Source organism: Bubalus kerabau, chromosome 6 (genome assembly GCF_029407905.1).
Source record: "Bubalus kerabau isolate K-KA32 ecotype Philippines breed swamp buffalo chromosome 6, PCC_UOA_SB_1v2, whole genome shotgun sequence".
Lineage (NCBI taxonomy): Eukaryota > Metazoa > Chordata > Mammalia > Artiodactyla > Bovidae > Bubalus > Bubalus kerabau.
Window position 1 is genome coordinate 120441809 of NC_073629.1, and position 12136 is coordinate 120453944.

At 51.3% G+C, this 12136-nt stretch overlaps 1 long non-coding RNA gene across 2 annotated transcripts; it reads right to left on the bottom strand.

The window, feature by feature from the left end:
* Positions 1–189: 189 nt before the first annotated feature.
* LOC129655786 (uncharacterized) lies at positions 190–8256 on the bottom strand. 2 transcript variants are annotated; one of them, XR_008716121.1, is made up of 3 exons: positions 6868–8256; positions 2593–2766; positions 190–1184 (listed from the first exon to the last, which is right to left on the bottom strand). It is a non-coding gene; the product is annotated as an uncharacterized LOC129655786 (long non-coding RNA). The 2 variants fall into 2 exon arrangements; XR_008716122.1 differs by lacking the exon at positions 6868–8256 and adding an exon at positions 4525–4675.
* Positions 8257–12136: the final 3880 nt, after the last annotated feature.

The following is a 12136-nucleotide window of genomic DNA, read 5'->3' on the forward strand; positions in this document are numbered from 1 at the left end:
GTTGGAATAGCTTACTATAATTGTAGATTTGTCTATTTATTCTTCTGAGTTGATCCTTTTGTCACGCGAGAGTATGTTCCTCGGTTCTTTGTCTCGTCACAACAAAGATTTGGAGCGACGGACATTAAAGCCCTCGGCGCATCACAGCTCTTGGGTCTTGGACAAACCGTGCTACAGCTCTTAGGCGAATCAGTGTTACAGCTCCATTTTATTTAGAAGATAGCAGGAGAATCCAAGACTCAAAGAGAAGAGAGTGGAGGAGTGCGTGGGGAGGGAGAGAGAGAGAGAGGGAGAGAGAGCACACACACGGGACAGAGAAAGAGAGTGAGAGAGAGAGCGCATGCACGCGGGAGAGAGAGTCCATGAGAAAGCGCTTTGGCTCCTCCTTTTATATGTTTTTTCCTCCACCTGGGCCTGCCCTATGCAAATTGGGCTTAGCCAGGAGTGCTGTTTGTTCTGCCTGAAGTCTTCACTCTGGTCCTCAGACCTTCCTTGTCTTTTAGCCACCGCCATTTTGGACTCCTTTTCCCTAGTCTACCTACCTAACATTCCCCCCTCAAGAGACGGGAGGCCCAATTTTTTGGGAATAGGGGCGTCGAGGTCTTTCTGGCTACTTCCTGCTGAACTGGGACGGTGAAGGGTATTGGGCCTCCCCCTCTTGCTAGTCTAAATCCTCAGAGTCCTTATAGCTGTGTCCAAGGGTGTGTGATATTTTCCATGGTCAGCTGTAGTTTTATATCTTTGTTGAACTGGCACTGCATGTTGTAGCTGGTTGACCTGGGCAGAGACAAAACAGGTTAGACAATTGACAGTACATGGAATAATCATAAGCATCATCAATATAGCATAACAAGGACTAGTAGGGACATTGGTCAATTTTAAATTCACATCGCCAGGATAGCTCAAGTCCCTCCTTGTTCAGGCATCAAAAGATCTATCTCCTGTCTGTTTTGGAGTACAGTCTCTGTCAAGCTGTGTTGGCTCCTTAGAGTTATCCTGAGAAATCTTATCCCCAGAAACCAGATTTTGGGGGTGTTCATTAGAATGGCACTCATTGGTAGTTCTGAATAGGTATCTGAGATCTCCCAGGGGCTCACAGGTGTATTGGGTGTCCTCTTCTGTTTTCTTCCATGGCTTGACTCGTGAGTAGTGAATCCAGGAGTCATGTCCTGGTACCTTGACTGCTGTGGGGGTAGAAAGTATTACAGGGTAGGGGCCCTTCCATGTGGGCTGGAGTTGAGCCTTTGGGGACCCACCTTTCCAGACTTTAATTAGGACTTGAGTCCCTGGAGCATATAGTGGTGACTCTTTAGAATCTTTTGGGTCCCGGTTCATACCCCACAAGCATATATCCTGTTGGAATTGCCCAATGGCCATGGTATAAGACTGGAGGGTCTGAACCTCTGCATCTAGGAAGAGGTCATTGACATAAACAAAAGGTCTCCCATATAGCATCTCATAAGGACTAAGACCAACCTGTTCCTTAGGGGCAATGCGGGTGCGGAGGAGAGCTATTGGTAAAGCCTCCTTCCATCCCAGGGAGGTCTCCTGGGTTATCTTTTTTATCGCTGATTTTAAGAATTGATTGGCTCTTTCTACTTTTCCTGAAGATTGAGGCCTCCAGGCACAATGGAGATAATAAGTAATGCCCAATGCTCTCGAGACCCCTCGGGTGACCTTAGAAGTAAATGATGTCCCATTGTCACTTTGTAATGACCCGGGCAGACCAAATCTTGGAATGATTTCATGGAGCAGGTTTTTAACTACCTCCTCAGCCTTCTTGGTCCGGGTGGGAAAGCCTTCAATCCATCCTGTGAATTATCTATCATGACTAATAGGCATTTATACCCTTGAGAAACTGGCATCTGGGTGAAGTCCATCTGCCAGTCCTCTCCTGGGTAGGCCCCACGTCGTTGGATGGGCTGGGCCAGCTGGGGTCTTCAAGCTCCTTGTGGGTTGTTTAATTGGCAAGTGGAACAAGAGGACACCACCTGTCTCATAGTTGTTTGGAAGCCTGTTCCTCTGAAGGACCTTTCTAGTAATCTTTGGAGGGCCTTTTCTCCTAAATGAGTAGTGGCATGTAAGGAGTTAACCAGCTTTCATTGGAGGTTTCCAGGCAGAAAAAGGAGTCCCTCCTTTTGGAACCACCCATATGATCTTCTTGAAAGCCCTCTCTCTTAGCTTTAAGAGTCTCACCTTCAGTATATGAAGGAGTTTCTGGCAAATTAGCCTGTGGAACTAAGGTGGCAATCCCTATTAGGTCATGGTTCTGTAACGCTGCTCTCCTAGCTGCCTGATCAGCTGCTTGGTTCCCTCGTGCCACTTCCGTGTTCCCTTTTTGGTGTCCTTTATAGTGGGAGACTGAAACCTCAGTGGGCAGATGGACTGCCTCCAAGAGTCAAAGAATCTGCTCACCATATTTGATTGGGGACCCTCGGGTGGTCAAGTGGCCCCTTTCTTTCCAAACAGCCGCATGTGCATGTAGCACCAGAAAGGCAGACTTGGAGTCAGTGTAAATGGCTATTCTTTTTCCTTTTCCCAGCTCTAAAGCTCGAGCCAGGGCTATGAGCTCAGCTAATTGGGCTGAAGTACCTGGTGGCAGAGGTTTAGCCTCTATGGTCTCAAAATTGGAGACTACTGCATATCCAGCTCTTCTTTTTCCATCCAAGACAAAGCTGCTTCCATCAGTGTACCAGATTTCTTCAGGATTGGTCAGAGGATCTTCTGACAATCCCTCTCGGGGTTTTGTCCAGTGGTCCAAGGTTTCTAGACAGAGTGAAAGGGGAGAGAGCCCTTGGGGTAGGCAGGAGGGTGGCTGGGTTAAGAACCTCACAAGGGGATATAGTGAGGCCTGGATTTTCTATCAGCATTACTTGATATCTGAGGAGTCTTTGATCAGACATCCATAAATGGTCTCTCCCATTTAGGAGTTGTTTTACTTGGTGGCTGGTAAAAATAGTTAGTTTGCCCCCAAAGGCGAGTTTTAAAGCATCTTCTATCATGATTGCAATAGCTGCAAGATTTCGAAGGCAGGGGGGCCAACCTCGGGAAGTTGGATCGAGCCTCTTGGACAAGTAAGCTACAGGCTGGGGCTCAGATCCCAACCTTTGAGTTAACACTCCCAAGGCTATTCCCTCTCTTTCATGGACATAAAGTTGGAATGCTTTTTCCGGGTCTCGCAACCTCAAGGCAGGTGCCTGAGTTAAGACCTGTTTTAGTGTAGCCTCTGCCTTCTTTTGAGGAGTTCCCCACATCAGTGGGATTGAATCATCTCGTCCCTTTAAGCTTTCATATAAGGGCTGGGCAATTAGACCATAATTGGGCATCCAGATTCTACAATAACCAGTTAGCTCCAGGAAAGCTCGCAATTGTTTTTGAGTCGTGGGGGAGGGCAACTGGAGGATTCCTTGTACCCGATCAGAGGACAGCCTCCTGGACCCGTGTGTAATCTGAACTCCCAGGTAAGTGACTTTGTCTCAACCATCTGTGCCTTAGCACAGGAGACTTTATATCCCCTTTCTGCCAAGAAGTTTAGAACCCGAACTGCATGTTGTTGGGCACTTTTCTCATCTGGAGAGCAGATTAGTAGGTCATCCATGTATTGTAATATTTTCCCATTAGATCCCAGGTCCAGACCTAGGAGATCCCGGCTAAGGGCCTGTCCAAACAAGTGGGGGCTATCTCTGAATCCCTGAGGTAATACTGTCCAAGTCATCTGTTGGTGTTTTTATCCTGGGGCCTCCCACTCAAAGGCAAAAAGGTATTGGGATTCTTTAGCCAGTGGTATGCAAAAAAATGCATCTTTGAGATCCAAGACTGTAAACCACTTGGCACTGGGTGGGATTTCTCCCAAGATTACATAGGGATTGGGTACTGTGGGATGGAGGGAGACTACAGTTTCATTTATGATCCAGAGCTCTTGAACCAGTCGCCAGGTTCCGTCTTTTTTCTTTACTGAGAGGGTTGGGGTGTTACATGGTGAGCTGGTGGGGACCAATAGCCCACAAGCAAGGACTTTATTTATTGAAGGCTGTAGTCCCTCTCGAGCCTCTCTTTTGAGAGGATATTGTTTCCAGTTAGGAAACCGAGTGGGATCTCGGAGGACAATGATGACTGGTTCAGCTTGGTGGGCTCGTCCAGGAATCCCCTGGTCCCACACCTGGGGGTTAATTTTGTCTTCCTATAGTCTTTGGTCCCTCTCTATTGAAGGTGCAATGGGTTCTTCAGTAGTAACCAGGAGCTGTAGAGCTCTAGGGGCTGAAAAACTTCCCATCACAAGGGTGGTCCCCAGTTTAGTGAGTATATCTTTTCCCAATAAGGGGGTAGGACACTCAGGGACCACCAGAAACTGGTGGGAAAATATTTGTCCATCCCAGCAACAAAGAAGTGCTCGGGTGAATCTTTTAGTAGTTGCTTTTCCTGTAGCACCCAAAATGGTACAGATTTGGGAGGAGAAGGCTCCGGAGTAGGCGATCAAGACAGAGTAGGTAGCCCCTGTGTCAACCAAGAAATTCCCAGACCTACCTGCCACATCCAGTGGCACCCTTGGCTCCAGCCCCGTGATGGTTATCCGTGACAGGCAGGCTGGCTGGAGCGGCCGCTTCAGTCCTCTTGAACAATCATGAGGGTAGGCTTGGTGCTTGACCTTCAGGCTCTTGGGTCCCGAGGGCAGAGTGCCACCCAGTGTCCCAGTTGATGGCATGTGTGGCAAGCCATTCTAGGAGACTTGTCACGGTTTGGACACTCTTGGCCCAATGCCCCGCCTGTCTACAGATCAGGCATGTCTCGTGCCTTGTCCCTCAAGGACTCGGGGTTTGCCATAGGGCTTCTCTGGAGGGCGGCCAGCATCTGGGCATGCCTTGTCTCTTTCTTTCTCTCCTTCTCCTGGGCCTTGGCCTCCTTCTCCTGTTCTCTGTTATAAAAGGTATTGGTGGCTGTCTGGACCATCTCATCTAAAGAGGCAGCAGGGTCCTGCTGTTGTAGCTTCTGTAACTTAAATCTGATATCTGATGCACATTGGGACAGGAATTTGTCCTTTAAAATCCCCCGTCCCTGGTAAGAGTCTAAGTCCAGGTTGGTAAACTTTTGGAGTGCCTCTTTTAGCCTCTCCAGAAAGGCAGTGGGGTTCTCATTGGGCTCCTGAGTTATTGCTGAGACTGGGCACAGTCCCACAAGTAATAGGCTTCTTTATGTTTCCATGGGTGGACTTCCTTAGGGGTGAGTCTTTCTGAAGCTTATCCTACCCAGAACTGTTGCAACCTGAGAGCCAGGCATCCCCGGGTCAGGGTGCAGATCCCCAGGCAGGCTGAGGTGCGACAGCCTCCTAGAGATCGAATCCCCGGGCAGGTCGAGGCGTGACGGCCTCCCGAGAATTGGGTCCCTGGGCAGGTCGAGGCGTGACGACCTCCTGGGACCCCTGGGACTAGAGGATCCCTGAACAGGTTGAGGCGTGACAACATTTCGAAGGCCAATCCCTAGGCAGATCAAGGCGTGATGACCTCCTGGGATCCCCTGGACTGGAGTTTGGGCATCCCCAAGATCTCCAGTGTGACCAGTGCTGGGTAGAATTAAGGGGTTTGTAACTCATTGCTAGTTTGCCCACCGTGGACGGGAATAGATATGATATAAGTTCATCCTACCTAGTACTGTTGCAACCTGAGAGCCAGGCGTCCCCGGGTCAGGGTGCAGATCCCCAGGCAGACTGAGGCGTGACAGCCTCCTAGAGATCGAATCCCCGGGCAGGTCGAGGCGTGACGGCCTCCCGAGAATTGGGTCCCTGGGCAGGTCAAGGTGTGACGACCTCCTGGGACCCCTGGGACTAGAGGATCCCCGAACAGGTTGAGGCACAACAACCTTTCGAAGACCGATCCCTAGGCAGGTCAAGGCGTGATGACCTCCTGGGACCCCCCCCCAGACTGGAGTTTGGGCGTCCCCAAGATCTCCACTGTGACCAGTATTGGGTAGGATTAAGGGGTTGGATATTATAGAGTATTTCCCTCCTAAGGCCAGCTATTTTCTGGTTGTCTCTCCAGAAGATTGTAGAGGCAACCTTGTGGGTCTGGATGGGACTCAGGAAAAGAGCATGAAACAGGAGGGAAGGGGGCAGAGCACAACCTTTGAAAGAATGACATAGCACAAGGGTATAATGTAAACCAATTAAAATCAACTGGGTCCAAGATGACAAGTCAAATTCAAGTAAACCTTAATCCCCAATCTATAAGCCAACAGACACAGCCAGACACACCCAGAGGTGGCAGGACAGCTCCAAGGCAAAAGAGGGAGGAGTGGGTGGTTCCCCAATGGCTGGGATGATCCTCCCACTCATTAGCATATGAATTCCATCCCCTCACAAAACCTAGCCAGGCCTAATTCCATGGCCTTCAATGCCCTCGGCAATGGTTCACACCCTGAAGGGTGGCTTCTCTCTGGATCCTAACAAATCCATCTCTTATGCTTTGTATCTCAATGAATTTTTGCAATGAGATATCAGAGCCTGAATTTCATTAGTTTTGGCCAGGCTTGAGTCCCGGGAGAGAGCTGAAGGACAGGAGGAAAAAGCAGTGGGAAAAACGTGCCAAGGAATCCCCTTCATAGCCCGCTGGAAAATTTGCTAAATATCTGACCGGTGCTCAGTTTCATTGGTCTAATCCTTGGCACAGAGAAGAGAAAGGACAGAAGAACCCCCACCGGCTTGGGTAACAGTTACTGGGGCTCAGCAGATAGCGCCTTTGGGACATGCTGAGGAGCAGCCTCTCCAGAGTCCCTCAGTTGTGCCCCCTGCTGCCTGCCTATTCGTGGGAGGTTGGAGGAAACAAGAAACGAGAGATTGTAAAGGTTCCTCCAGCCATAGGAGCGAGGACCTGTTACCTTAACTGGAGGTCTTCTGGAATCTGAGACGGCCGCATGAGCTTTCTGCTGAGTTCGTTTTTCGCTGTCCCGGTTTCCAGCACGATGGGCCTTCCCCTGCGCTGGGTTTCTTCGCCTACTGCTCCTAGCGCAGGAGCTTCGCTGAGTTGGGCTCCTGCTGTGCTTGGCCTCTTCCACGCAGAGGTTCTTTCAGCCAGGTTAAACCCGAGTCATGGCACCATAGATGTCACGCGAGTGTATGTTCCTCAGTTCTTTGTCTCGTCACAACAAAGATTTGGAGCAACGGACATTAAAGCCCTCGGTGCGTCACAGCTCTCAGGTCTTGGACAAACCGTGCTACAGCTCTTAGGCAAATCAGTGTTACAGCTCTATTTTATTTAGAAGATAGCAGGAGAGTGAGAGAGAGAGAGAGAGAAAAGAGTGCACGCACGCGGGAGAGAGAGTCCGTGAGAAAGGGCTTTGGCTCCTCCTTTTATGTTTTTCCTCCACCTGGGCCTGCCCTATGCAAATTGGGCTTAGCCAGGAGTGCTGTTTGTTCAGCCTGAAGTCTTCACTCTGGTCCTGGACCTTCCTTTGACCCTCCTTGTCTTTTAGCCACCGCCATTTTGGACTCCTTTTCCCTATTCTACCTACTGAACACTTTGATGATTATGAAGCTTCACCTTTTATCTCAAGATTCCCTGTACTGAAATCTACTTAGAGATCAATATTGGAGAAGGGAATGGCAGCTCATTTCCAGTGTTCTTGCCTGGAGAATTCCATGGACAAAGGAGCCTGGCAGGCTACAGTCCCTGGGCCGCAAAGAGGTGAACATGACTGAGCGGCAGACACACGCAGATATCAATATACCCAACCCAACTTCGGAGAAGGCGATGGCAACCCACGCCAGTGTTCTTGCCTGGAGAATCCCAGGGATGGGGGAGCCTGGTGGGCTGCCGTCTATGGGGTCACACAGAGTCGGACACGACTGAAGCGACTCAGCAGCAGCAGCAGCAGCAGCAGCGCAACTTTCTCATGGTCAGCGACAGCGAGAGCGAAAGGCGCTCAGTGCGTCTGACTCCTTGCGACCCCACGGACTATACAGTTCACGGAATTCTCCAGGCCAGAATACTGGAGTGGGTAGCCTTTGCCTTCTCCAGCAGATCTTCCCGACCCAGGGATTGAACCCAGGTCTCCCGCATTGCCAAGATTCTTTACCAGCTGAGCCACCAGGGAAGCCCTTATGATTCTTATGATCAGTGTTTCATTTTCTATCTTTTCCACTCTTTCCCTTTGTTATCATTTTTTACTTTGAATCTATTTGTAAAATGTGTATTATTTACATAGTGTATTTTCACCTCTTGCTTTTTTAATCCAATTTGATAATCTTTGTCTTTTAATTGAAGTATTTAGACCAGTTATATTGAATGTGATTGTTGGTATGGTTGGGTTAAATCTACCATCTTGCTGTTTTCTATTTATCTCATCTGTTCTTTGCTCCTTTTCCTCTCACTATTGGATTAACTGGAATACTTTGTTTTATAGTCCATTTATCTCCTCTGTTGTTCTATTTATTATACCTCTTTGTTTTATCTTTTCAGTGGTTGCTATTGGGCTTTCAATATGCATATTTGACTTATGGATGACTGATTGGATGTAAGAGAGAGGGGAAATTTGTGTGTTAAAAATGACCCTCAAATATCTGGCCTTGGCAACAAGAGGAATCATTCTCTGAAATAGGGAACTCTGAAGGAAGATTGCAGTGTGGGGGGTGACAAAGGGGCCTGAAGATGTGATCAGTTTTGGTCCTTTTTCTGAGAGAGGGAAATTTGAAGGAAGATTACAGAGTCGGGGGCGATGAAGGGGCTTGACGCTGTGGTCAGTTTTGGTCAGGTTGCACTTAAATTGCATGTTATATATCCAAAAGATGCCCGGTGGGCAGTCCATGTGTGGTCCAGAGGCCTGAGCTGGAGCTGCTGACAGGGTCATGGGCATGGGGTGATTCTTGAGTCAATAGGACTGGGTGAATCTGTTATGAAGAGTGTGTATCAGGTGAGGAAAGCCCCAGTGAAACTCAGCCCAAGGACCAAGGACCAAGTTAGGGCCCACATGGAGAACAACAGGGGTGTGAGAGGGAAGGCCAGATAGGAGGAGCAGAGCAAGCCACGTGTGCCATCACAGAGCCAAAGGGGAAGCGGCCTAGCAAGTGCCCCCAGGCGCCGCTTCCGGATGGTCCTGAGTCTAGGCAGCGTGCAGGGGGCCTCGAGGTCATCCAAGGACCTTCTCCTCCTCCTTACCTGTGCATGAGCACCTCGTGTGCATTTAGGTCTGGTCCATGTCGTATTAAAACACTTTTAAAATAAAGAACTAGGAATGGTTCACCTCTGCCAAGTGCTGCTGGGAGGTGGGATAAGGTGGTGTATTGGGGGTTTTCGGGGGTCTGTGGTGCAGCAGCCAGAGGCCCTCAGGGAGGATGTTTCTGGGCGCTGACCGGGGAGGGTCCCCTGGTCCCAGGGGCCCACACAGTGGTGGAAGCGGAGGGACTGAAGAAGCAGACTCTGTGCGTGTGGATGTCTTTCTGGAGAACTTGGGCCTGGTGGGCTTGAGGCACCGCATATGCTCTAGCTGGGCCCTGCAGACAGCTGCACCCCGGGGTGGGGTGGGCAGGCAGTGAGCAGACCCAGGCCAGTCTTCTCCAGAGCATGAAGTACGGGGGTGCACTGCAGGACCACGGAGGACGAGGAGTCTGTGCTCTTGGCCTGCAGGGCTTCCCTGGGGACCGGTCCCCCAAGTCCTCTCCCTCCTGCTCAAGCAGCTGCTCAGGCAGCCAGTGGCCCCTGGGGAAGCAGATTCCCCGGTCCCCACCCTGTCCCGGACGCTCGTCTGAGCAGCACCCAACCCACCGGCTTTCCGCAGCCCTGCAATCTGACAATCTGCCTGGTTGCTGACTTCCTAGAATTGCAGCCCCACCACACCAACCTCGAGCAGGAGACCAGCCGCTCGGCTCGGGGCTGCCAGAGGGGGCTCAGCAGATGGGGGAGGGGAGCAAGCGGGGGGCCTGCAGCGAGGGGCCCAGGCCAGGCGGGTGGGGGAGGTGAGAGCGTGAGGCTGAGCCAGTGGGAGTGTCGGGCCCATGATTGGCCCCGAACTGCTGTGTGTGCGTGCGTGTGTGCGTGTATACCTATCTGTGCATACATGTATGTGTACCCGTGATTGTGCCTCTGTGTTTGGCGTGTGCACATGTATGTGAGTGCGTGTGTTTGTGTGCATACATGCACGCACGCACATATGGACAGGCCGTGGGGGCTGTGCTGCCCCAACCACATCCGAAAGTCAGCCGAGTGCAGCTCCGCCGTCTGCCCTGCCCCCGCCCCCCTGCTCAGACAGCCCGTCCACTCTCTGTTGGGCAGGAGTCCTCTCCCGGGCACAGGTTGGCCCAGGGTTGCCCTGTGCCAGCGACCCCTCAAGCCTCTGATGCTCAGGGATTTCTCATCTTTTCAGAACCGCTGAGAGAACCCCGTCTCCTTCACCACTTGGGAGTCGAAAGTCCCGAATGTGCTTTCCATACTGTCTGTGGATTTTTAGCGGGGTGCTGGCCATCTTTTTAAAGCTTTTTATTTTGGAAAATCTCCAATAGGCATAATTTTCATAAAAGAAGGCTATGATGAACTCCAAGTGCCCACCACCCCCAACTTCAACAGTGATCAAATGACTCACACAGTTTTATCTGCCCTCGCCCCACCAGAGGGGAGGTTTTAAAACAAATACCAGACATTATATCAGGTCATCTACCAAAGCTTCCGCATAAATGAACGATAAGGGCTTTCGAGCACACCGCGAGGTCATTGCCACCCCGCATCAGGCAAGCAGCCATCGCTCACGCTCCCCACTGCCGCAGGCACCTCTACAACTGTTTATCTGGACGCACTGGGGTCTGAGGGCTCTGGCTGCAGGCCCGAATCCCGAATCCCGTGTGTGACGGCAAGGCCTCGCCCACCGGCTTCTCTGAGAGTGCAGTCAGCCGTGCCCAGCGAGGCTGCGCTCTTCACGCCCCTGCCTTCCCAGCCCGGGCATCGGGCATCGCCATTGAGGCCTCCTAGGGGGGACCGGGTTGAGGTGCTTCTGCCCCGACTCTACTTCCTGTCTCAGCCTGTCCCCTCAGTGCCCCACACTCCAGGGTCACACCTGGGGGTGCTTCTCAGTAGAGAAGATCCCCCCGTGTTGTGTGACACGCCCGCGGCCCCACGGGGTAGAGTGGAGCTGCCCGCTCTTGCCCGCGCCCTCACACTGAGTGGATAAGCTGCATTGGGAAAATGGCGCTCCACTCAGCGTCCTGGCCGCCGGGCCACCAGCAGCTTGGCAGGCCCCAAGTCCACGTCCCCTCCTGACGGGCACACCCCAAGTGTGCCCTGTCTCTTTACCTCCCCTTTTTGTAAAAAAATAGAAGTGGACTTTGGGCTTCCCTGGTGTCTTAGATGGTTAAGAATCCGCCTGCAGTGCAGGAGACCCAGGTTTGATCTCTGGGTCGGGAAGATCCCCTGGAGAAGGGCATGGCTACCCACTCCAGTATTCTTGCCTGGAGAATCCTACGGACAGAGCAGCCTGTTGAGCAACAGTCCATGAGGTTGCGAAGGGTTCACACACCACTGAGAGACTAACATTTTCACTTCTTTTTTCTCACAGTTGGTTTACAATGTGTGTTAACTTCTGCTGTACAGAAAGTGATTCCGTCATACATACACACATATGCATGTGTGCTGTTGTTCAGTCACTAAGTTGTGGCCAACTCTTTGCAACCCCTGGAGTGCAGCATGCCAGGCCTCCGTGTCCATCACCAACTCCCGGAGCTTCAGACTCCTGTCCAGGGAGTGGGTGATGCCAACCAACCATCTTGCCCTCTGTCGCCCCCTTCTCCTGCCCTCAGTCATTCCCAGTATGTGTGTGTGTACATATGTATGTATATATGCAGTCTTTTGTGTATTTTCCATTATGGTTTATCACAGAATACCAAAAATAGTTCCCTGTGTTGTACAGGAAGACCTTGCTGTTTATAAGAGTTATAAGAGTTTACATCTGCTAACCCCAAACTCCCAGTCCGCCCTCCCACAGCTCCCTTCACCTCCCCTCTTGACTCTTGTCCTCAGGGCCTGGCCGTGTAGAGCGGCCCCCAGACCAGGGCTCAACGGGGGCACCCCTGGGGTGTCGCCAGCTGTTCTGTGCCCGCTGCAGCTCCTGTCACTGGTGACCAACTCCAGAGCTTAGATCAGTTTCAGGTGTGATTTGGGGGGTT